Source organism: Stegostoma tigrinum, chromosome 15, assembly GCF_030684315.1.
Source record: "Stegostoma tigrinum isolate sSteTig4 chromosome 15, sSteTig4.hap1, whole genome shotgun sequence".
NCBI classification, from domain to species: domain Eukaryota; kingdom Metazoa; phylum Chordata; class Chondrichthyes; order Orectolobiformes; family Stegostomatidae; genus Stegostoma; species Stegostoma tigrinum.
This window is the reverse complement of record NC_081368.1, coordinates 9,762,633-9,786,668: the sequence shown is the minus strand read 5'-3', so window position 1 is coordinate 9,786,668 and position 24,036 is coordinate 9,762,633. Positions and strand designations below refer to the sequence as shown.

Here is a 24,036-nt window from a genome sequence, read left to right as displayed (position 1 = left end):
CCTCTCTGAAACCAGTCAAGGGGATCTATTACTTGAGAAGACAGGTGGGGCCTCCTTGAACATATCTTAAAAATGGAATCTATGACAGTACAGCACTCTCTAGGTACAGTACTGCAAGTTCCGCCTGCACTTTATCTACTTGTTGCAGACAGGGTCAAGTTAAACTATCAATTATGGTGGGGTCTGAGCGGGGGAGTTAGGGGAGGTGATGGCCACGTGGTATTATCATGAGTCTCTTAATGCCCAAACCCACTACGGCAGATAGTGGAAACCGAATTCAAGAAAAATCTGGAATTAGGTGTCTACTGATGATGATGAAATTCTAGACAATTGTCAGGAGCAAATAAAAAAGCCCCTGATGTCCTTTAAAGTAGGAAATTCTGTCCTTATCTGGTCTGGCCTATGTCTGACTCCAGATCCACAGCATTGTAGCTGACTCTGACCTGCTTCTGGGCAATTAGGGATAAGCAATAAATACTGCCCTGGTCAGTGACACCCGCATCCTGTGAATGATTAAAGAACAGCCCCTGAGCTCATATCTGGCTTCATATTTCTTAAGTTCTTTGCTGCGGAGAGGGCTTAGGGGCTGAAAGGGAAGCTGTGCTTCATCAGTGAATAACCACTAAGCCTGGTAGCATTAGCAACTCAAAGTATGTAGGTCAGACAGGGTATGGATTAATATCCTGTTCCTCAGAGGCTGAGTGATATCTCTGTATGGATCTGGGGACACAATTATGGACAAACACAACTTAAGACTAGAAGATATAGGAGCAGAGTTAGACCATTCAGCCCATCAAGTCTGTTCTGTCATTCCGTCATGATTGATATATTTTCCACTGCTTTCCCATTCCTTCTCCCCATAACTCTTGATCTCCTTAAGAATCAAGAACTAATCTATCTCTCAATGGATGCTTTTTCTTTTGCTCTTCTGCTTTCCCTGACTTCTCTTGTTCGCCATAGTTCCATCATCCAACCCTTGGTACTCAAATGTAGTGCTGTTACATCTGATTACAGCTTCTCCCTCTCAAACTACAGGGTGAATTCTATCATACTATGGTCACTGCCCCCTAGGCGTTCCTTTACCTTAAGGCCTCTGATTATGTCTGCCTCACTAAACATCACCAAATCCGGAATTGCCTGTTCCCTACAGGGCTTTACCCCAAGCTGCTCCAAAAAAAACCATCTCGTAGACATGCCACAAATTCCTTTTCTTGAGATTTGCTACCAGCCTGGTTTTCCCAGCCCATCAACAGATTACAGTAATAGTGCTTTTCTTACACATCATTTCTATCTCCTGACTCATTTTCTTCCCATATTCTGACTACTGCTGGGAAACCTGTACACAATTCCAATCAGGGTCATACTTCCTTTGCAGTTTCTCAACTCAACCCACACAGATTCTACAAGTTCCGAATCTACATCACTTCTTGCTTTCGATTTAATTTCATTTCTTACTGACAAGGCAACCCCACCCCCTCTGCCTGTCGGCCTGTCCTATCGATAGGACATGCATCCTTGGATATTTTGTTCCCAGCCTGATCCCCTTGCAGTCACGTCTCAGTGATACCCACAACACCTGCCAATTTCACTCTGTGCTATGAGCTCAGTTACTTTGTTTCATAGACCGTGTTCATTTAAGTACAACACTCTCAGTTCTGAGTTGACTGTCCCCTTCTCATAGTTATCCCTTATCTGTATGCCTGAAGTTCTTAATTTGGTTTTTAAAAAAAAATCAAATTAGTCTTTTAATTTGTAGCTTGTATTTCTCCTACATACTTTCAATCTGAAAATAACTTATTATAGATCATTAAATTGATAGCTATCACCAATAAATGATCTTACTGTTTACCTGAGATGACACTGTTTTGTGCTGGGGCCCTGATCCTGAATTTTAATTTATCCTGCCAAAACAGGCCTCACAAACTATGGGCCAAAAAAAGCAAACAAAAAGCACCTATACCCTTCTGCACCAAATTCCCATTTGACCTCTAAATTCACCAAAGTGCATACTCACTTGAGCTGTGTCTCACTCTGGATGTGACCTCTCCCTTCTGACCGTGCAAAACTTACGTGGGCTTGAAAATCCAGACAATCTGCTTGCATCGGTTTCCGACTTGGCAATTTCACATGAGGTTTCCTCCAAACATTCAGGTGGATTTTTGCAGAATGCAATAATTTGCTAAATAAATGCACAATTACCCACTCTTCAGCCATGAAGAGTTGCACTTCCAGATATCCCACTCCAAAAGTGCATTCTGGCCAATGGAGGTCCTTTTGTGAAGTCTACTTATTGCCGTCACAGCAGAAATGCACAACCAATTTGAACTCAGAGAGGTCACATGAGTGGCAAAGTGACAAATGCTTCAGTAATCGAGGGGTAAATCTTATTCACAACACCAGTGACAACACCCCTGCTGCTCTTCAAAACACTCTGAAGAGTTACAAAGCATTTGCAGCACAGCAACAGGCTATACAGCTCAACAGGTCCACACCTGTACCTATGCTCGATGCCAGCCTCCACCCACCCCTTTTCATCTATGCTGGTTTACATATTGTATCTTTTTATTCCTTTTGTTGCCTGGGATCTTTTACACTGACCTGAGTTGGCAGACATGTGATCATATTATTGCCGATTTGTAAAAAGGAAAGCAATTGCACTTAACACGGTATATGTTGCAGTATCACTCAACGAGGCCTTGGCAAAGGCAATCACTGACTCGCTCAGCTATGTATTTTAGCACACAACCGCGTACCATTTGCTTAATCTGCTGACAATCAGCTGCCTCTGAAGGGAAAAGCAGCATTTAAGTTTCCTCTGTCTTTGTCGTTCTTTTTAAGTATCTAATTTCTAATCAACCAGTTAAGAGATGTTATTACACACCTAGAGCAGGCAGGACTTGAACCTGACTCCCTTGGCCCAGAGGGATGGGCACCACCATTGCACCGCAAGAAACCTCCTATCTTTGTCATTCAAATGTTTGACAAATTCCACCGCACTTAGTGACTAAAATTCAGTTTAATTTGAGAGATTGACAGAGGGTGGAGAAAGTGGCTTTTCTCCCTATTACATGTACTTGATTCATGACCAATTCAGTGAACTTACTGCATTCTGTCTCACAAACAGCGAGGAACAAAATGAGTTCTTCCAGATGCCTGTCAACAGCTCATCTGTTGGAATTGTCAAGATTACATGGCACTGACATCTTTCTAAGTGTTACAGCTGATGAGCAACACAGATGAACCTTTTCTCCCTAAGGCAATCCCCTTTCCTCATTGACCAAGTATCACACAACGTACAGCGGTTTTCTAACTAACCATTTGCAAAGTCAACTTGCATTTCGATTTTCAGCAGCAGTACAGGAAAGAGGATAACAGTGGAATATTAGAAAGTGTCCCTTTGAAATAAACCTAAACCTCAGGTGCTGAAAGGTTGGTATCAAAGTTATTGGGGAACCATAACTAGTGAGCTGGAGGCAATTCCACAGGACAACCAGTGTTTACCAGTTCATTGTCATGGTAACAATGTGGAGGGAATTGTAGCACTGTCACTGGACTAGTAAAAACCAAAAGAACTGCAGATGCTATAAACCAGGAACAAAAGGACTTAACTCTGATTGTTTCTTCACAGATGCTGCCAGACCTGCTGAGCTCTTCCAGCAACTTTTGTTTTTGTCACTGGGCTTGTAACTCAGAAATAAGCTAACGACGATTCTTGCCGTACCTTGAGCTAAGAGGTCCTGGTTCAAATCCCACCTACTCCACAATAATATCTCTGAACAGGTGGATTAGGAAAGATCAGTGATGGACATACTGAAAATTGGTGCAAGGATAGGCCACTCAGCCCTCCAGCCATTCAATACAATGACAACTGATCATTTCCACGAGGTGAATTTACAAGTGATGGCCCTGGCCAGAAAGCTCACTCTTGGGAATATGCATCAGAAATTTGGGAATCCCAATGTTTTTACAACACTCCATTTGGAACATGCTGGTCTAACAAATGGCAACATGACCCAATGTCGCTGGATAAAGTTGCAACCAGCTCAGATCACAGAATCAGATTCTTTTCTACAATAACATTTGCTTATATGGACAAATGATGTCAGTAACATTGTCAAAATATAAACCATATAAAACTAGACCCACAAGTTTATTTAAAATTGCACCTGTGCATCCTTCCTCTCCAATTTCAGATTATTATGTTTCCAGTCAACATTGAACATTGAATCTGCCAATACTAACTGTTGGAGTGAAAATCCTGTATGTATGCCACTGCAGGCTCTGGGCTTGTTTTTATTCCTTTCTGGGATGCGGGTGTTGCTGCCTGGGCCAGCATTTATTGTTCATCACTCAATGCCCCTTGACGGTAGGGACATTCGCACAGCCATTAGCACAGTTACAAAAAGTGATTGAGGCCAAAACATGGATTTTTTGTTTTCAAGATGGAGTTGGATTTGGTACTTAAGGCTGAAGGGATCAAAAGGGTGAAAGCCAGAAGAGGCACTGAGTTGGAGAATCAGCCATGATCATAGTGAATGGAAGAGTAGGTTCAAAGGGCTGAATGTCCTTATGTATTCTATGCTTCTCTGATAGGAAGGGAGTTCCAGGGTTTTCAAACAAACCATGAAAAAATTGGGATATGGTTCCATGTCAAGATGGTGAGTGACTTCTAGGGGAACTTGCAGGTGACATTCCCATGCATCTTCTGCCCCAGTGAGTAGAGGTCACAGTTTTCAAAGGTGTGGTCAAAGGACACTTACTGCATTGCATCTTGTCGCTGCTACAAACCTCAGACAAGGCATGTTGGTGGTGGAGCAACTGAATGTTTATGGCGGTGCCTTTAGCCTGCTCTCTGATGTCCAGTTTGGGCTCTGCTAGGGCCACTCAGCTCCTGACTTCTTTGCAGCCTTGGTTTAAAAATGGACAAAAGAGTAGAATTCCAGCGGCGATGTGACAGTGACACCCCTTGACATCAAGGCTGCATTGGACATACAGTAGCATCAAGGAGCCCTGGCAAAATTGGAATCAATGGGTATCAGGGAGCAAACTATTCACTGGTTGAAGTCATACCTGGTACATAGGTCGATAGTTGTGTTGATTGGATATCAGTCATCTCAGCTCCATGACATCTCTGCAGGAGTTCCTCAGGGTAGTGTCCTAGGTCCAAATATCATCAGCTGCTTGATCAATGACCTTCCCTCCATCGTAAGGTCAGAAGTGGGGATATTTGCTGAAGATTGTACAATGTTGAGCACCATTCACGACTCCTCAGATACTGAAGCAGATCACGTTCAAATGCAACAAGATCTGGACAATGTCTAGGTTCATGCTGACAACTGGCAAGTAATATTCATGCCACACAAATACCAGGCATAGGCCATCACCAATAGTATTACAACTTAACCACTTGACATTCACTGAATATCCCACTATCAACATCCTTAGAGTTAGTATTGACCAGTAACTCAATGGGACTCATCACATAGACACCATGGCTATAATAGCAGCTCAGAAGCCAGAAATACAGCAGTGAGTAACTCACCTCCTGACTCCCAAAACTCCATCCACCACTTAAAAGGCACAAGCCAGGAGTGTGATGGAATACTTCCCACTTGCCTGGACAAGTGCAGCTCCAACACCAATCAAGAAGATGACACCATTAAGGACAAAGTAACGTCTTCATTGGCAACACATCCAGTAATGTCCACTTCTTCCAATACCGACGCTCAGTAACAGCAGCGTGTACTATCTACAAGATGCACTGCAGAAATTCACCAAAGATCCTCAGACAGCACCTTTCAAACCTATGACAACCTCCATCTGGAAGGACAATGGTAGCAGATACATAGGAACAACACCACTTTTCTCCCATTGTGGGTCTTCTTAAGAACAAAGAAGAAAGAAAATTACAGGACAGGAACAAGCCCTTTAGCTCTCCAAGCTGGCACTGACATGCTGCCCATCACACCAAAAATCCCCTCCCCTTCCAGGGATCGTATCCTCTGTTCCCATCCTATTCATGTATTTATCAAGATACCCTTTAAAGGTCATTACCCTGTCTGCTTCCACTACACCCCCAACAGCAAGTTCCAAGCACCCACCACCCTCTGTGTAAAAAACCATGTGAGTGGATAGGCTAATTTTCAATCCGCAGATCTTTAGCACATGGGGCAGGACGTCCACAAGGTACTAGGACCAAGAGTGCAGGGTTTGCTTCCTTACTTTCCTTCTCTGCCATTGCTTTGCCTCATCATTTCAGTATTTGGACTCAAATCATGATGTGGTTGGATGGATGGACAAGTTGTCGCCATTTTGCATGACTGGTAACAAGCGTCTTCCAGTCACTGACGTCAGTGCTGCTACACTCCAAGGAGATTTTCAGAGTTGTGCCTGCAAGCTTTGTTGGACAGGTTTCGAGAAGGAAACCAGCCCAGATCTAAGTCCTGACTCAGTTGGCTGGTACTATGAAGTGATCATGTGAGTTGGCATTGTTTTCCCCAATACCAGTGGTATAGTAATGGCAGCCCATTCCTGTCTGCTCTGAGGTCGCAACCAGCCAATCACAAAGTATGGGACCTATGGTATCAAACTGGCTGCAAACCACATTCATAACCCTGCTAGATTTTTCTTTCAGTATAAGCTAACAACACTTTTCTTCTTGGTTAACTTTTGGTGCCAGTCCAAGAATCATAAACCTACCAAAGAGCTGTAGAAATGTTGCAACGCGGTCAAAAGAAAGCCATTCAGCCTATCATGTCTGCCCTAGCTGCCCATCCTAATCCTATTTTTCTGCTCCATAACAATTTTAATGCCATGACTTGCCAAGCAGGGATCTGAATCTGGTATCTTGGGCTGCCATCTCTAATGTGTTGGAACCTTATATCATGTGCTTTTGGGAAACACCGTAGATGATTTATCATGTAAACTAGCTGGATTATGCTTGAAAGCATGAGCTTGAAACTCCAGGATTTGCTGCAGTTTACCCACGCAGAATTTGTTTTGCCCCATTATCGTCCCTGGCTATAAATTTTAGATATTGATGGAGTGATCAATAATCAGATAAATAAATAAAGGTAAAGACTGGGGGATTCAAAAGTGTTGGGAATCTGGAACTCACTGCCTGTAAGGGTAGTAGAGGCAAAAACCTTAGGCATTTAGATGTCTCGGGCACACAGGGTTCTGGCCAAGTGCTGGAGAATGCCATGAGAATAGTGAGGGGTTTGTATTCCAACTGGGCAAACCTGATGGGCCAAAGGGCCTTTTTTCTGTGCTGCAGATCTCTATGACTCTCTACCCCATAACATATGAGCAGTTCTGTGTCACACACCAGCTGACCCAAATTGCTACAAATGCAAATTTGTCTCTTTTAAAAGAAAGTCACTGAGCCATTGCCTACAAAGTACAAACATTTACCACAAGCCTCTGACCAGTCTCAGCAGGTCACAAGCAGCTTATGTGCAGAAATCCATTTGGGACCTGAGCACACAAGATCTGCTGGTTTCGAATAAACTCCCGACACTAATTGAGAATCAGAAAATGAATGCTGTGCCTTTCTTTGTTCAACATCGAAGGTAACTCACAGTCCAAAGCTAAAAATAGAAGGTTGCAATGAAGATTCTGCACGCAAAGTATTAACCTTCCTTCTCTACTTTGATGAGATTTGCATTTGACCTCTTTACAGAATTTTTGTGACACTGCTCTCTGCATGAATTCAGTGCAGATTGTTGAAATGGGTTTTAAAATCTTGCTCATGTTTTCAATTCCAACAAGGCTTTGCCTATCCCAGTCTCTGAGGCCTACACTCCTCTGAGATCTCCATGTGTTCTTCCAAGCATTACTGATTTTGAGCTGCTGAGCCTTTGAACTCTGGAATTCCCTTCCCTATGTCATTGTTTAAAGTCCATCTTAATATGTGCATCTTTGGCCAAGTTTAGGAGAACAGGATGTTGGCTGTTCAGCCCTTTGAGCTTGCTCTGCTATTCAATTGGATCATGGCTAATCTGACATCCTTTCTCCCATCTTTGATTCCCCAAGGAATTTAGAAACCCTACAGAGTGGAAAAAGGCCCATTCAGCTCAGGAAGTCTGCACTGATCCTCCAAAGCAGCCTGCACGTCCCTGTGACGTACAGGGCAATTCAGCATGGCCAATCCACCTAAGCCACATCTTTGAAGAAAACCAGAGCATCTAGAGGAAAGCCGTGAAAAATGTGCAAATTTAGGACAGGCAGCTGCCCACAGGTGGTATTGAACCCAGGCACCGAGTGCTGTGAGACAACAGTGCTAACCAATGAGCCACTGTGCCACCTAATAGGAATTGCCTCACTGTTCAACAAGTGTCACACAGCTAATTGTTATCTACTAACTTCAGCAGCACTGATCCTTGGACTGGGGAGGGACCAGAGGCAGTGAAATTTGCCAAGATGTGCAGGCAAAAACTGTACCAGTAAAAGTCCACACAGCAAGGGAATCATTGGGAGAAGATGAAGCAAATGATACTACGACAGAGAGGGGAAGAGCCATTGCTTCAGTGGCTCCTGGCAGGAACAGTGGCTGAATGTGACTTAAAATGGGCTTCAAACTGATGGTAATTTCACCATTCTCTCCACTTGCCTGGGCTGAGGTAATGACCTCATTAACAGTTTCACTCTCTAGTGAACAATAGAGGACAGTGTTCCATCCATCTTTGTCACATCGGAATGAAAATTGGTTAAAGAGAGCTTGACTGCTTGTGCTGTCTCTGTGTATCATCAAACAAAGTAATAATCACACTAAATCATAATTTTCCGCATTACTCTCTGCAAACATCTTTCAGATCCGGGACTGTTTAAGTCTGTTTTAATAAAGATCTTAGCTCTGATGGCTGTGAACACAGTCGGACATTATTATGTTTTAAATTTCACTTTACTGAGCTAGGATAACCTTTGAAAAAATAATTGCTTCATATATTTAGGGCCAAGATATATCGTACTTAGTTGTCAGTTGGATTGTAGAGGATTCATTGCACCTCCAATTGCCCAATTTTGTTGTGTCCTGCATGGCAAAAAGAATTATCTGTCATCCATTTGTACTCAACATTGAAGCTGATAAAGATACTTGGCGACTGACAATGCAAGTGCTAAAACAACAAGAATAAATCAGTTTATGCTGCCTTTTTTTTCCATTCGTTCCAATATTATGATTTTTATGAATTGTCGATGTCCTATCTGCTTCAGAGACTTGGGTAACCCACAGCACACACCTCAAAGCACTGAGCCTTTGTAAGAGATGTTGCCAAGAAAGACAATACTGGGAAGGCAATATCCTCGTGGTGTTTTCGCTCAGCTAATAAACCTGAGATCCAGGTAACATTCTTGGGACATTGGCTTGCATCTCACCATGATAGATGGTAAAGTTTAAATCAAATAAAAATCTGGAATCAAGAGTCAAATGTTGACTTTGAAACTGTTGCTGATTGTCAGGATGAAACTACACGGTTCACCAATATCCTTTAGGAAAGGAAATCTGCCATCGCTACCTGGTCTGGCCTACATATGACTCCAGACCCACAGCAATGTCATCCATATCCCATTAACAAATATTTTAAAAATATTTTCTCTTGTCTAGCATCGAGGTGCTAATCACTTGAAACCCAGCGTGGGGGGTGACATTTGAGTGCCTTTCCCTAAGCTCTCATAGCAACTATGACCATAAGACAGTAAGAAATAGGAACAGGGGTAGGCTGTTAAGTCCCTTGAGCCTACCCCAGCATACAATAAGATCATGGCTGATCTGACATTCCTCATATTCACTTTCCTGCCCTATCCCCTTGATTCCCCTGTGTTTGCTAGCAGGAGGCTCCCATGTGAACAATGGAAATATTTAAGGCCGAGAACAATAGAATCTTGATCAATAACAAAATCAAGGGTTACAGGGAAAAGGCAGGAGTATGGACTTGAGGAACATCGAATCAGCCATGACCTTATTGAATGGTGGAGTAGGCCCAAGGGGCCGAACAGCCTACTTCTGCCCCTATTTCTTATAGTCTTATCACTTCAAGGATGTCCACAATACATCTCTGAGCAGGTCATGCACTCCCACTGACTCATATGGGAGTTCACAATTTGTGACCTAGAATGGACAAGGCTCATTTGGGTATGCACTGGACACAACAGGAGTCTTTGACAAACTTGTGCAGAGGTGGCGTTGAAACCTCAGACAGTGGTACAACCTAACCCTAACTCAGCTACCTTACCCCACCACCAGAGCCTGGCTGATATGTGGCAGAGTCTGCTGATCATGCAATGGACTTAATAATCATCATGAAGCCCATCAAACTGGAGTGACAGCGAATCATTCGCAAACCCGAGGGGCTGCTAAAGAAGCAGAAGTAATGCATTTAAAATGGCAAACTGACGGCAAAGCTACATTCATACAAACATGCAAAACTGACCCTTGATTTTGAAGAAACTTAGTGTTGCAATGTTCAAACAAAAGGTGTGTCACTCCTCAGAACTCAAAGTCATCTTCTGTCAGCAAGTGGATATGGTCAGGTTTTCTTGGCTGTTCCCCAGTGCATCCACTCCACCCCTACAGTAGTCTACTATACTCTGTGAGGGACTCTTAAATCAATTTTTCGGCTAACTTGCCAAGCAGGAAAAAAGTAAATTTAAGGGAAATGACTCATTTTTACATTGTACCTGATTCTACATCCCGGTCAAATCAAGGTGAAGTAATCAGGCCCGATCGAGTCAGCCCTGTTGAGTGGTGATAGATTCCAATAATGTCCAATAGCCGCACTGGTCCTTCCTGATTGGCCAAAGCTAGAAGACATTGCGAATTTACCACATGAGAATTGCAAATCTAATTGTTTCAGATACAGAGTTTCCAAAACCAAGCAACATGCCCATAAGTCTCTTGAGTGAAGTGTCAAACTCATACAGAGCAGCCCAACAATTGACCTGCTTGTTCAAGACTAACTTAATGTTGGGTGATCATGAAAACTAAACTCCAAAGAAAATTGATCAGAGCAACAGCTGGGGTACATTGGTTGTCCAAGCTTTTCAGTTGTAAGGTAACACAGTGTGGAGCTGGAGTAACACAGCAGTCAGGCAGCATCAGAGGAGTAGGAAAGCTGATGTTTTGGGTCGGGATCCTTCGTCAGAAATGGGGGAGGGGAAAATGAGCTCCAAAATAAATAGAGAGAGGAGTGGTGGGCCTGAGAAAGGTAGGTGGGATGGTGATAGGTGAGTGCAGGTAGGGAGTGGTGGGGATTGGTCAGTGAGGTGGGAGAGGCAGATAGCTGGGAGAGAAGATAGACAGGCTGTGTCAGGTTGTGTCAAGTCAAGGAAGCAGGGATGAGAGGGCGGGTTAGCTAAATGTCTGATCTCCATCTCAACTCCTCGATTTCCTAAGACAAATATCCTGAGACTATCAAATATCTAACAATTTCAGTTGTGAAATTGACCTACCAGCCTCCAAAGCTTTCCAAGAGCAGACTGCTCCAGGTATCCAATGCCTTTTTGTGATGAGAGAGATAATGGGAACTGCAGATGTTGGAGAATCCAAGATAACAGAGTGTAGATCTGGATGAACACAGCAGGCCAAGCAGCATCTTAGGAACACTTTTGTGATGAGCTGCTTCCTGATATCATCCAATCTTAACACAAATGAAAGGATCATATAGTAGCAGAAGACTATTGTTGGATATTATTCATTCAAAGGACATGCATATCACTGCACAGGCCAGACTTATTGCCCATCCCTAATTCCCCATTGGGCAATTAAGAGCTGACTACATTGCTGTGTAGTCTGGAGTCACATGTAGACAAGAGGAAGTAAGGGCAGCGGTTTCCTTCCCTCTAAGACACTTGTAAACTAGATAAGTTTTTCCAATTTGTGGGTTTTCTGATCATCAACAGACTCTTAATTTCAGATTTTTATTGAATTCCAATTCCATCATCTGCCTTGGCAGGATTCATTTCCTAGGTTTCTAAATGAATAATCTAGTGATAATACCATTAGGACATCATCTTCTCACAAGGCGAGATGTACAAGGCAGCATCCTAACTTGAATATGTTACAAACTGTTGTTCACTTATTCAGCAACCCAGAAAAGTAGCAATAACTCATGGGCATCTTCAACTAAAATTGGCATTGACTAAAACCAGATGACACCTAAGAACAGCCAATGTTTGGAAGTCAATGACACATGAAAGGAGATTGTCATACAAGCTCTGCGACCTAAATTTAATGTACATTTAACGATCTTTCCATTGTAAGAACTGGTACGATGTTATCCATTGTAAAAAACTGAACATTCATATTTTATAAAAGATGTTACCTGGAATAAGATACCAATGATTTTTTTTAAATGATGTCCACAACCCTAGCACTTGGTCAGATATATATATATCCATTTTTATATTCCGTTAGCAATCTATCTGCGAATTAAAAGGTTGTTGATTCAATTCCACTCCAGGACTTGAGTTCATGCCCTGTACAGTACTGAAAGAATGCTGCTGTGTCAAGGTTTTCATTCAGAGGCCTCAAATATCTTCTTGGGTGGATCTTAATGCTCTCAGGGCACTATTAAAAGTTGCAAAGAAACGAAGGGCAGTTCTCATGAGGCAGTATTTACACATCGACCTTACTGAAATAGAGCACATGAGCATGATCAAATTTCGGCTTTGGAGACCTAGTTGCTCATTTTCATTACAACAGTGCGCTGAATTTTAAAGAACACTCTATTTGTGCTGCCTCCAAAAATAAAGTCTGCATTGAGACTGATGTATCAAGAAGTCAGCTGCCACTTTACAGTGGAAGCAATGTTAATTTGCTAAGGATGAAGCAGCTCATATGGTTAACACCATCTTCAACATTCACTCCCTCCACCACTGAGACTCAGGAGCAGCATTGTGCACCATGCACAAGATGGACCACAGAAATTTAACAAGAATCAATCAACAACATCTTGCAAGCTCTCTATCTCTACCATCCAGAAGGACCAAGGCAGCAGATACGTGAGAACACCAGCCCCTGCAAGTTCCCCTCCAAACCACTCATCATCCTGACTTGGGAACATCCTGCTGTTCCTTCACCGTCGTCATGTCAAAGTCCTAGAGTTACATTCTTTACCAGGTTCTGGGTGCCCCGAGCTTAAGGAAACAGCTCACCACCACCTGATCAAGGGCAATTAGAGATGAGCAATTAATGCTTGTGTAGCCAGTGATGGCAACATCCCACAAATGAATTTTCAAAAATGGTGAAGTCTTCCACCCTAATCTGGGGAGGAGGTTTCACGTCTGAGAGGCCTCAAGGCTCATTCAGATTGCTGCGTAGCTTTACAATCTCAGCATTGCCTGGTTTATACTGTGGCCATAGCTGGAACTACATTGCAGTGCCTGAAGAAGAGGAGTTTTTGGGGCTGGGCCTGACCAAGTGAGGGTGGTGAGGGTGAGGTGGGGACTGGGTCTGAAAGTTTGGAAGAGAAGGGCAAAGAAGAGCAATGACTTTTGGGCAGATGCCTCTGGGAAGCTCAAGGGATCTTCTGAATCTTGCTTGGCACCAGTCTGCCCGCTAAAAGCTGGCAAAATTCTTTCAACAACCTGTTTGGATCCCTTGCAGCACACCTTCATAACCATCACAATCTGAATTGGAACCTGAGTCTGAAGTTTTTTTAGTTTGGGGGTAGGGGCACCATCATTGTGCCACAAGAATCTTGTACAGGCAATGTTACTCACTAATTAGGGCAGCACGGTGGCTCAGTGGTTAGTGCTGTTGCCTCACAGTGCTAGGGACCAGTGTTCGATTCTTGTCTCAAGCAAATGTCTGTGTGGAGTTTGCACATTCTCCCCGTGCCTGCGTGGGTTTCCTCCGGGCGCTCTTGTTTCCTGCTACAGTCAAAGGCTATGCAGCTTAGGTGACTGGTCATGCTAAGTTGCCCGTAGTGCCCAGCAATATGCAGGCTAGGGGGATTAATCATGAGAAATGCAAGGTTACAGGGTAGAGGTGGTGGGTCTGGGTGGGATTCTGTTTTGCAGGTTGGTGTGGACTTGATGGGCCAAATGGCCTGCTTTCACACTGTAGGGATTCTATGAATTAATTGGCAGCTGAAGAGCCTCAACATTCGGCAGATTGCCTGAAGCTTTCCCAGCTTCTGTAAAATGGGAGACACGTTGAGGGGGTAGGCTGGTGGAAAGAAGGGGCAGGGCACATGAGACAAGGTAATGGCAAGGCCACGTGGCACAAACCCTCCCTGCCGTCTTCAAATTTGCCAGCAGGGAAACTTGGGGGGGACAGTCAAGCATAAAATCCAACTCGGCGACCGCACTTCAAAAGGCACACGACATATGCAAAATGCTGCGTGCCACCCTGAAGCTGGGAAAGGTGCTACGTAAATACAAATAGCTTTGTTTTTTATGGCGTGGAGAAGCCGGGACAGAATGGAGGGTCACAATGCTCCATGGTTCAAGTCAGAAATTGCAGAAGAAACTTTAATGAAATTAAATGCAGTCCTCAATATTAAACAAAAATGTTCTATGGAACTCCATGACATGGTCAAGTCAGGCAGATAAACATAGCAATTAATGTGAAAATCTAAAACAGACGCATACAACATATTCCATTGGACTTATGCTGCAAAAATCTCTCAAGGTTGATGCACAAATATAGTATTAAATAACAGTGCAAAGATAAATATCCTGGTGAGTCAGCCAGTTGTCTTTTCTTACAGCAACATTGAATATTTAATTCTGTGACAATTTGCATAATTATATTACAGCACGCTCAATAATTTCCAATCCACAGAATTTTGGAGTAAACCAGAGTGCTGTCACCTGAACAGTCTGCATCTTGCTGACTGATTCAATTTACATGTGGCAGAAAGCATTAAGAATTGCACTGTTCTTAGCTGTTGAATCTGTTCAAATGGCAATGTGTTAATTTATACCTGCAATACATATTTCGGGGAGAAAGTGTAGAACACTTCCAACAGCAATGCTGCAGCTAGAAAATGGTTAGAAAAAAATGTTCAACAACAAAAACAAAGTTGGTGGAAAAGTTCAGCAGATCTGGCAGCGTGTGTGGAAGAGAAAACAGGGTTAATGTTTCGGGTCTGGTGACCTTTCCTCAGAGCTGGACCTGAAACGTTAACTCTCTTTTCTCCTCCACAGATGCTGCCATACCTGCTGAGCTTTTCCACCAACTTTGTTTTTGTTCCTGACTTACAGTTCTTTTGGTTTTTATTTAGAAAAAATGTTCTACACCTTGCCACAAATATCCAAATCAGACTGTGACGCCTCGTAGTTGTGACACAGTCAAATAAACAGTCATTACACCTCCCATCTCCGTATAAGCCATTTTTAGGTTAGTTCCTATTTGACCTGATATTTACTACATAAAGAATAGGGCTATAGCCATCTATCAGTCTGAGGCAGCTCCCTTGCACTCATCTTAGCTCAGAAAATGGACATAAGTCATTCTGAGTTTCAGTGTGCCCTGGAGTCTTGAGAAACTGAAGGCAGACACTGGCATGCCCAATCCAGAAATGCAAAGTTCAGGCACATCCAATGAAATCGTTTGATTTTCTCTTCTTTATTTTGAAATATCTCTGACAATTACTGTATAAAAATATTGCAGATGGTGTAATAAAATTGCTTCACTAACTGCCAAGGGCCATCCAATTAGATAACTTTTTTATAAATCAGTGTCTCAGCAGTTAGCACTGCTGCCTCACAGCACCTGGGACCCAGGTTCGATTCCACCCTCAGGCGACTGTCTGTGTGGAGTTTGCACGTTCTCCCTGTGTCTGCACGGGTCTCCTCCAGGTGCTCCGGTTTCCTCCCACAGTCCAAAGGTGTGCAGGTTACCATGCTAAATTGCCCATAGTGCCCAGGGATGTGCAGACTAGGTGGGTTAGCCTGGGAAATGCAGGGTTACAGGGAAAGGGTGGGAGAGGTGAGTCTGGGTGAGATGCTCTTCGGAAGGTCAGTGTGGACTCAATAGGCCAAATGGCCTGCTTCCACACTGTAGGAATTGTATGGAAATTCTATTGGGTATGAGTGTTGCTTACTGAAACAGCAGTTATCATGTATCCAATTACTATGGCCTGGCACTTTGCAATCGGATACTCCATGGGCATGTCAGACAACCTATAGTGCGACCAAGTGCATAGCCAGACAGTGGTAAAAGTTCCAGGAAGTTGGCAACTAACACTGACCAATGAGGTATAGGAAAGGTCCAAAACGCAGAGCTGAATCCATAGCTGGCAAGTCCAATAACGGCAGATCTCTGACAAGCAGTGAAGGTTGGGGAGAACAGAGAGCAAGAGGTAGAAGGCAAGGATCAATCAGGAATCTTCAAACCAGGGTTGGATTGGAGGGATAATAAAATGAGAGGCTGGATGAACACAGCAGGCCAAGCAGCATCTCAGGAGCACAAAAGCTGACGTTTCGGGCCTAGACCCTTAAGGATTGAATGGATTAGCACATTGCTTCCCAAACTCATTCTGACTGTGACCCCAATTTGAGGCTGGAAGTGGGCACTCAGTGAGGATGAGATGGAGAAGATGCATTAGAACAAGGGGAAATGGGTTTGAGCATTGACATACAGCATGGAAACAAGCCCTTCAGTCCAACCTGTCCATGCCAACCATGTTCCCTAACTAAACTAATCCCACCTGCTTGCACTTGGCCCATATTCCTGCCAGCCTTTCCTAATCATGAACTTATCCAAATGTCTTTTAAACAATGTAACTGTACTTGTCCACCACTTCTTCTGGCAGTTCTTTCCACACAAGGACCAGTCTCTGTATAAAACATTTGCCCCTCAAGTCTTTTTTAAAAATTTTTCTTCTCTCATCTTAAAAATATGACAGAGATAGTAGGAACTGCAGATGCTGGAGAATCTGAGACAACAAAGTGTAGAGCTGGATGCAAACAACGGGCCAAGAAGCATCAGAGCAGCAGGAAGGCTCCACCTCTCCCCCGCAGAACGGGCAGCCCTCCGCTCCCTCCACTCCAACCCCAACCTCACCATCAAACCCGCAGACAAGGGTGGCGCAGTGGTAGTATGGCGCACTGACCTCTACATCGCCGAGGCCAGACGCCAACTCTCCGACACCACCTCCTACCGCCCCCTCGATCATAACCCCACACCCGAGCACCAAACAATCATCTCCAACACCATTCATGACCTCATCACCTCAGGGGACCTCCCAACCACAGCCTCCAACCTCATTGTTCACCAACCCCGCATGGCCCGTTTCTATCTCCTTCCCAAAATCCACAAACCTGCCTGCCGTGGTCGACCCATCGTCTCAGCCTGCTCCTGCCCCACCGAACTCATCTCCACCTATCTGGACTCTATTTTCTCCACTTTGGTCCAAGAACTCCCCACCTACGTCTGTGACACCACCCACGCCCTCCACCTCCTCCAGAACTTCCAATTCCCTGGCCCCCAACACCTCATCTTCACCATGGACGTCCAGTCCCATATACACCTGCATTCCGCATGCAGATGGCCTCAAGGCCCTCCGCTTCTTCCTGTCCCGCAGGCCCGACCAGTCCCCCTCCACCGACACCCTCATCCGCCTAGCCGAACTCGTCCTCACCCTCAAAAACTTCTCTTTTGACTCCTCCCACTTCCTACAGACTAAGGGGGTGGCCATGGGCACCCGCATGGGCCCCAGCTATGCCTGCCTCTTTGTAGGTTACGTGGAACAGTCCCTCTTCCGCACCTACACAGGCCCCAAACCCCACCTCTTCCTCCGGTACATTGATGACTGTATCGGAGCCACCTCTTGCTCCCCAGAGGAGCTCGAACCGTTCATCCACTTCACCAACACCTTCCATCCCAACCTTCAGTTCACCTGGGCCATCTCCAGCACATCCCTCACCTTCCTGGACCTCTCAGTCTCCATCTCAGGCAACCAGCTTTTAACTGATGTCCATTTCAAGCCCACTGACTCCCACAGTTAGCTAGAATACACCTCCTCCCACCCACCCTCCTGCAAAAATTCCATCCCCTATTCCCAATTCCTCCGCCTCCACCGCATCTGCTCCCATGACAAGACATTCCACTCCCGCACATCCCAGATGTCCAAGTTCTTCAAGGACCGCAACTTTCCCCCCACAGTGATCGAGAACGCCCTTGACCGCGTCTCCCGTATTTCCCGCAACACATCCCTCACACCCCGCCCCCGCCACAACCGCCCAAAGAGGATCCCCCTCGTTCTCACACACCACCCCACCAACCTCCGGATACAACGCATCATCCTCCGACACTTCTGCCATCTACAATCCAACCCCACCACCCAAGACATTTTTCCATCCCCACCCCTGTCTGCTTTCCGGAGAGACCACTCTCTCCATGACTCCCTTGTTCGCTCCACACTGCCCTCCAACCCCATCACACCCGGCACCTTCCCCTGCAACCGTAGGAAATGCTACACTTGACCCCACACCTCCCCCCTCACCCCTATCCCAGGCCCCAAGATGACATTCCACATTAAGCAGAGGTTCACCTGCACATCTGCCAATGTGGTATACTGCATCCACTGTACCCGGTGTGGCTTCCTCTACATTGGGGAAACCAAGCGGAGGCTTGGAGACCGCTTTGCAGAACACCTCCGCTCAGTTTGCAACAAACTACTGCACCTCCCAGTCGCAAACCATTTCCACTCCCCCTCCCATTCTCTAGATGACATGTCCATCATGGGCCTCCTGCAGTGCCACAATGATGCCACCCGAAGGTTGCAGGAACAGCAACTCATATTCCGCCTGGGAACCCTGCAGCCATATGGTATCAATGTGGACTTCACCAGTTTCAAAATCTCCCCTTCCCCAACTGCATCCCTAAACCAGCCCAGTTCGTCCCCTCCCCCCACTGCACCACACAACCAGCCCAGCTCTTCCCCTCCACCCACTGCATCCCAAAACCAGTCCAAACTGTCTCTGCCTCCCTAACCTGTTCTTCCTCTCACCCATCCATTCCTCCCACCCCAAGCCGCACCCCCATCTACCTACTAACCTCATCCCACCTCCTTGACCTGTCCGTCTTCCCTGGACTGACCTATCCCCTCCCCACCTCCCCACCTATACTCTCTCCACCTATCTTATTTTCTCTCCATCTTCGGTCCGCCTCCCCCTCTCTCCCTATTTATTCCAGAACCCTCACCCCATCCCCCTCTCTGATGAAGGGTCTAGGCCCGAAACGTCAGCTTTTGTGCTCCTGAGATGCTGCTTGGCCTGCTGTGTTCATCCAGCCTCACATTTTGTTGTCTCTATTTCGGGCCTAGATGGGTCTACACATTGTTATCTTAAAAATATGACCCCTAGTTTTGAAGCTCCACACCTTTAAAAAAAACCCTTACCATTCACCTTACTTGTGCCCTTGAGAATTTTCAACTCCTGCCCCCAAGTTAGGAACAGCTAGATGGCCAGGTGTGACATGAAGATCTTACTGATGTGGTTCAGGCACAGCAGCTGAGAGGAATGCACTGACATGTGGGCACTCACTCAGAATTCAAGGTAGCCCTCCTCTCACAGCTAAATCCTGCAAGAAGGGTCTAGGCCCAAAATGTCAGCTTTCCTGCTCCTCTGATGCTGCTTGGCCTGCTCTGTTCATCCAGCTCCACACCTTGTTATCTTAAATCCTGTAAGTGACACTTCACATGGAAGTTAGAAGGACATAAACAAATGGCATGAGATGCACAGAGCCAACGTGGGTGAATGTTCCACACTGACAATTATGGCCTTCAATCCGAAACACAGGCAAATCTACGGGTGAATAAAATGGACTGGCATTTGAATATATCTGCAATGCTAATGATGTGAGACTTTTCTTGAAAGTGCCTCCCTGGAGACGTTCTTGCAGATTTGATAAGGAAGAACAGCCAGGCATAAAGGAATACGCAGATCACATTGTGCTTTTGGAATGCGTGAACACTTCAAGTGATTACAAACACCATCAATTAATGAGTGGAAGAAATTGTCACTGCTTTTTCAGTATGTAAACAAGAAGAAACTGTGAAGTGTGACATTCACAAAGGAATATTATGGTTGATATCAAGTTCTGTCTTCAGGCATATGTATGCCTCCAATTCTATTTTCAATCATCTATTGTTTTGTAATAAAATATTACTCCATCGTACTGCTGCTAACTCTCAGTTTTTGAGGTGCTAAATATTTGACAACCTCAGAATCAAGAATCTTTGTTTATGAAAATTAAGTTTATCCAAAACTGTGCTATCAATATCGTATCTCACTCCAAGTCTGTTTCATCTATCAGCCCTGTGTTTGCTGATTTGCAGTAATGCCTGAATCATTGATTTCTCGAGTTTAAAACTCTCATTCCTCTACCTGTGGCCTCGCCCTTAGCTTTTTTTTCCGTCTCTAGCCTCCTCCAATTCTGGTCCCATTGTCAGCCCTGATTTCCTTTGCCAACACTGTTAGTGGGTGCGGATTCAGGCCTCCAGACTGCTGGGGGAAAAGAAAGGTTTGCATTTACTTAGCACCTTTTATAACCATTGGACAGTTCAAAGTGGTTCACAATGAATGTAATGCAGTAAGGTAGGAAACACAGCGACCGAAGTATTCACAGCCTGATCAGCAAAGTGACAGTGACTAGATAATCTTTTCTTGATGATGTTGATTGAGGGACAGACTGGGAATTACCCCCCCGGGTTCTATTTTTGACATAGTGCCATTTGACCTTTTCCATCTACCCAGGAAGAGTGAATGGGACCAACTGAGTCATAGGTGACTCTCGTATGTATCGGAATTCCCTTCCTAAACATCTCCATCTCAATCTCACTTTCCATTTTTATAATGCTCCTCCAGGACTTCACCTTTTCACCAAGTTGTTGGTTATCTGCCCTCATCTCTCCTTCTGTGTCTCAGTCTCAAACCTAATCTCTGAGAACCGTTAAAATGCTTCAGGATGTTTAACTAGTGAAAGGCAAGTTCCAGACAAGTCTTTCTTACAGAAATCATTACCACACTTCTATTATTGCACATTTGCCAAGGGCATTTTCGATAATACATCGTTTGCAAATGCGACATAATCTGCTTAATAACAAAATTAGGAGGTACAGAATACAACAGGAAAATTGTTTGATTGCTTTCATTTATGTATTTTCTTTTCTGAAATTATTTTACTTACCAATTCAGGGGATTTCAAAATTGGAAAAAATAGTTGCTTTTGGTCTAGGCCTGAAATGTCAGCCTTCCTGCTCCTCTGGTTCTGCTTGGCCTGCTGTGTTCATCCAGCTCTGCACCTTGTTATCTCAGGTTCTCCAGCACCTGCAGTTCCTGTTGTCTCTGCTTTTCCACTTTCATCACCCAATATTATCTCTGGGTCTGCCTGATGTATACACACACATTTATAGAGGTGATGGGAAGGTAAAGACCAGGTGATCGATCATTGAATTGTTAAGGCACAGAAAGAGGCCATTCAGCCAATCTAGCTTGTACCAGTTCTATTACCTATGGCCAACTTCCTGCCTTTCCCTCACATCCCTGAACAGCACTCCTGTCCAAATAATCATCCAATTCCCTCTCAAATGCCTCATTTGAACCTGCCTCCACCATATTTCCAGGCAATGCATTCCACAGCCGAACTATTTGCTGAGCAAAAATGATTTTTTTTTCTCATCATTTGGACAACCAAATTGAAGCCATGTGTGGAAAGTTGTTGTTGAGAAACATGTGTTTAGTATTTGGAATGCGCAATTGAGCATGACAATTGTTACATATTCACATATAAGCTCCAAAGGGAAATTGGATATATACCCGAGACAGAACACACTTCTGGGATAAGGAGAAAGAGTTGGGGTGTGGGATTAGCCGGACTGGGCTGTTGGAGGCTGAGGACTGACCTTATAGAGTTTTATAAAATCACAAGGGGCATGGATAGAGTTAATCAAGTTAAGGGGCAACACAGTGGCTCAGTGGTTAGCAATGCTGCCTCTCAGCAATAGGGACCTGGGTTCAATTTCACCCTCAGGTGACTGTCAGTGTGGAGTTTTCACATTCTCCCTGCGTCTGTGTGGATTTGCTCTGGTTTCCTCCCACAGTCCAAAGGTGTGCAGGCTCGGTGGATTGGCCACGCTTGATTGCTCATAGTGTTCAGAGATGTCTATCTATGGTGGGTTATAGGAGGATCAGTCTGGGTGGGCTTGTTGGACTAAAGGGCCTGTTGCTGCACTGTAGGGATTCTATTCTATTAATGCCAAGTTCTTTTGCCTAGGGTGGGGAGTCAAAAACCAGAAGTCATAGGTTTAGGGTGAGAGGGGGAAAGACATAAAAAGGTCCTGAGGGGTAACTTTTTCCACACAGAGGGTGATGCATGTATGGAATGAGTTTTAAAGGAAGTAGTGGAAGTGGATACAATTACAACATCTAACGGCATCTGGATGGGTATATGAACAGGAAGGGTTTGGAGGTTGTACGGGCCAAATTCTGGCAAATGAGACGAGGTCAGATTGGGATGCCTGGTCAGCGTGGACATGTTGGGCCAAAGCGTTGGCTTTTGTGCTGTTTGGCTCTATGGCGCTGTGACTGCTCATAAAATGTGCTGGTAAAGGATGCAATGGGTTGGGTGGCCTCCTACTGTCTGGTAGCATTCTCACACTTTATGAAAGAAGAAAGCAACAAATGCTCTAAAATAAAATCATCTTCAAATCCCTCAGGGAATTAAACACATCCACGATATCGCTTAGATTTTTCTCACTTAATTACTCCTCGGACATGGGTGTCACTGGCTGGGCACGTCTTTATTACCCATCCCTAATTGCCCTGGAGATGATGGGCGCATGCTACTTTTGTAAGACCCTGCAGTCAATGTAGTGTAGGTACACCTCTGGTGCTAGTAGGGAGGGTATTCCAGAGCTTTGACTCTCTTTAAGGTTATTTGACACATATGTGACAAACTCTACGCTGGTCAGGAACTGGTCCTTTGCTTTCTGAACACACACACACACACACACACACACACACACACACACACACACACACACACACACAGTGAGTTCTGACTGCAACGACACTACAGGCCCTACATGTCACTGTACTTTAGCAACAAGCTAAGAAAAACACCCACACATGAAGGGATGTGATATTTTCCACTTCCTTTATCTAGAACACCGATTTTTTTTTGAAGCAGATTGTTAAGTGAGTGCAATTTGTGCAGAATCATACTGAACACTGGAACATCTAAACTAACACGTTCTGCCTGTTCAGGTGAAACTCCTGTGGTCTCTGGGCAGCTTTCAAGAGCAGGGTGTTCTCCAAGCAACACCAGCAAAATGCAAATCAACAGATCACTCATCCAGTAATTGTTTGGGGAATCTCACCGTTCATAAATATTTGTATATACAGGGACAGGAAGGACTCCTTGTTTTAAAGTGCAGTTTTCAACCTCAGGACATCCCAAACTGATGTATAATGGATGAAGTACTTTCTGAAGTGTAACCACTATTGGAGTGTAGCAGACATGGCCATTAATTTACACACAGCAAGATCCCACAAAGATTACACTACCAGGTAACCTGTTTCAGTGATGCTGGCTGCAGTCTATATATTGGGTCAGACATCAGACAGAACACTACATGCTGTTCTTCACATAATACCTCAGGATTCTTTTACATCCACCTGAGAAATCAAACAATTTAGTTTCTAATTTGTAAGCCTCGTACAACTGATAGTGCAGCACTCCCTCAGTACTGGTATTGAAGGTTTACTTTGTTCTGCAGTGAAATTTGAACCTCCAACCTTTTGACTCAAATGAAGTAAATGTGCTTCCTGATGAGAGTGACATCTAATGAGGTGCTTTGTCTGATGTGGCCATGCTCATGTTATCTCCAATAACATAAGAAACTGGGCATGGAGAGCATGGTATTGAAGAATCCAACAGATGTTTATTTCCACTAACTATTACAAACAAACATTACACTGTTTAGGTACAAGTTACTGAGCTACGATTAATTTATTACAGAACAGTTTTGAACATGCTTCCAGTAACACGTCATTCTTGAGTGATCCTGGATTAAGATAGAGTAT

The 24,036-nt window shown here is 44.4% G+C and overlaps 1 protein-coding gene across 2 annotated transcripts in view; it reads right to left on the bottom strand.

Annotated features, from left to right (window-relative positions):
• aff2 (AF4/FMR2 family, member 2) overlaps positions 1 to 24,036 on the bottom strand; it is a 538,364-nt gene that overhangs the window by 488,154 nt on the left and 26,174 nt on the right. The window contains exon 2 of one of the 2 annotated variants that reach the window (XM_059651335.1): positions 10,678 to 10,800. The exons of the other annotated variant lie outside the window; for it this stretch is intronic. The gene's annotated coding sequence lies outside the window, so the exon portion shown is untranslated. The remainder of the gene's footprint in view (positions 1 to 10,677; positions 10,801 to 24,036) is intronic. 2 annotated transcript variants of the gene reach the window in all.